Source organism: Alnus glutinosa, chromosome 6, assembly GCF_958979055.1.
Source record: "Alnus glutinosa chromosome 6, dhAlnGlut1.1, whole genome shotgun sequence".
Lineage (NCBI taxonomy): Eukaryota > Viridiplantae > Streptophyta > Magnoliopsida > Fagales > Betulaceae > Alnus > Alnus glutinosa.
Genome location: NC_084891.1, coordinates 5,716,890 through 5,719,472, shown reverse-complemented (window position 1 = coordinate 5,719,472; position 2,583 = coordinate 5,716,890).

The window sequence follows — 2,583 nt, the reverse complement described above, 5'->3', positions numbered from 1 at the left end:
GTGGCCGACCACTGTTGAACCGGAGGCCACCACCGAGTGGCCTCCAGGGGTGGCCGCGGCCATCCCCAAAGCCCATCGGGGGTGGCCAGGCCACCCCTGACGTTCTCTGGGGGTAGCCAGGCCACCCCCGATGTTCTCTGGGGGTGGCTGTGGCCACCCCCGATAGACTATGGGGGTGGCCGCGGCCACCCCCGAAACCCATCGGGGGTGGCCAGCCACCCTAGATGAGAATTGGGAGTGGCTTGTGCCACCCCCAGTTGCTCCGGGGGTGGTCGCACCACCCCCCTGAATGCCTGGGGGGGTGGTGCGACAACCTCTGGCCCTCCAATGGGTGGTCGGCCAACCACTTTGGGGTTTCGTTTTTCTCTTTTCTTTTCTTTTTTCTTCATTTTTTTTTTTAAAAAAAAAACAAAAGATTTGAAATAAAATAGAAAATGATTTTTTTTTTTTTTGGAAATTGTATTCTTTACCCCAAGGAATAGGTATTCCTCTTCGTAAGGGAATAGCTATTCCATGGAATAGACCCCTACCAAACAAAAGAATGGCTATTCTATTGGAATAGTCATTCCATTCCAAGGGTCTATTCTGCAAACCAAACATGGTCTTAATACATTTTAGAGTGATTTGAGGTACTTGGACTTCCCAAGAATAAATGTGAGTTTGCTAATATACTCTGTGACGCGTACTATGACGTGGGGTTTGACTTTGATAACAAAATGTTACGTGCCTAATTTCTCAAGTGCGTAACAGATAAATTAAGTTAGTTTGAGGAACCCTAAACCTCCAAAAACAACTACTAGAGTTGAGATACTTTATTCTTGGTTACTTTATTCATCAAGCAACGGGCCATATATAGCCTTAAAATACCAAAAGATAAACATAAATAAAAGTAAACTCTAGAGATACGTCTAAAGCATCAAAGCAAATAAGTGACACATGTACGATGACTAGTGCTTCACACTGGGTGACACAACTAGCATGTGTGTACTCAAAATCCAATCTAGTATAAGAGCAAGATAATGTTGGGATTGGTGTCCAAAACTCTAATTGCATTAATGTTACTGTTCTATAAATTGTCATATTTAGTCATTAGAGAGAAGATCTGGAGGTTGAGTCAAGAACACGTAGAACACGTTCTTCACCATTCAACATGCAAGGGGCAAATCAACCAAAGTCAATTGGTCCTAGTGGCCTAAGAGAGGCCAAATTCAATTATAAGTACCTTGAACATGTTAGAATCTTGCCTTGTGTATCTTGAAGAAAATTTTTTTAGGATCGGTATTCCGCTACGCATACTTTGATTAGCACATGATCCCTAACAAGTGGTATCTAAGCCAACTTCAAGAAAACCTAGTTTAGATTTTATACACGTTCTTTGTGTTTATCGACTTTATGATATATTGCTTGTGTTGAATTTTAATTCAATTGCTCTGAGGATTTTTGATCGATCGATCTCGATCCTAAAAATGTTTTTTAACATGTGAGGATTTGTTTTGTAATGTTTCAACTCAATAGGAGCAAGTTTAGTATTTTTTTCATTACTTATATAGTACCAAACTGTGTTGCTGTAATTTTACAGCAAGTGTTGTTGTCATTACGAATTTTTTAGGATGTTTTAAACAAATCATAAAATTATTTTGGGATTTTATTCTGCATGAATAAAAATTTTGATTGACACAATGGTTTGAACGGATTCAATTTTTTATGAGAATCGAAATATATATGATCTATTCTTCATTCGTTGATGGATCTGGAACTTTCTGAATTCCAGTAGCAGCTGATGTAATTTTGATTTTTTGAGGATGTTTTAACAAGTCCTAAAATTATTTTGGGATTGTTTTCTGCATGGAAAAATCATGATTGATGCAATGCTTCAAACAGATATAAGTTACGATGAGAATCGAAAGAGATATGATCCATTCTTCATTCGTTATTGAAGCTGGAATTTTCTGAATTCCAGCACCAACTGGTAGATTTAGAATTTTTGAGCATGAATTGTGATTGTCTAAAAATTGAAGTAACAATTGATTTCACATGTAAAAAGGTTGGTGATACTAAAAGGGGACGGAAGCAGAGAGTAAGAAGAATTAAGAGAAATAAGAAGTGGTGAGAGTGGAGTGAACAGAGAAATGGTCAGCATATAAGAACATAGTAATAAGCATACGGACTTCAAAATCAAAATCTGAATACAAAATAATAGAATACTCAAAGATCATGAAGATACTTTAAAGAAATGCTTAATTTAAAGTAAAACTTATAAATGAACTTAGGCCAGAGGGACTCTGACAATTACAAGTATAAACTTAGAAACTCTGGAATGAAACATTACAAATGTTTGGCTTTTTGAGAGGCTATTACAATGAAGTATCTGAGTGAACTCTCGAATAAACTCTGTCTTGAACTTCAGACTTTCGCCCCTTAAATAGACTTCAAGAAGGCTTGAATGCTGGAATCACGGGATGCCAGTATGCTTAGTGCTGTCAAGCGTGCACCGAAAGCAGATTCCTTCTGCTTTTACTTGAGGAAAAACACACCAAAAGGGCACTGCTTTACTTAGGAGTCCAAGTCCAAATCATAGACATC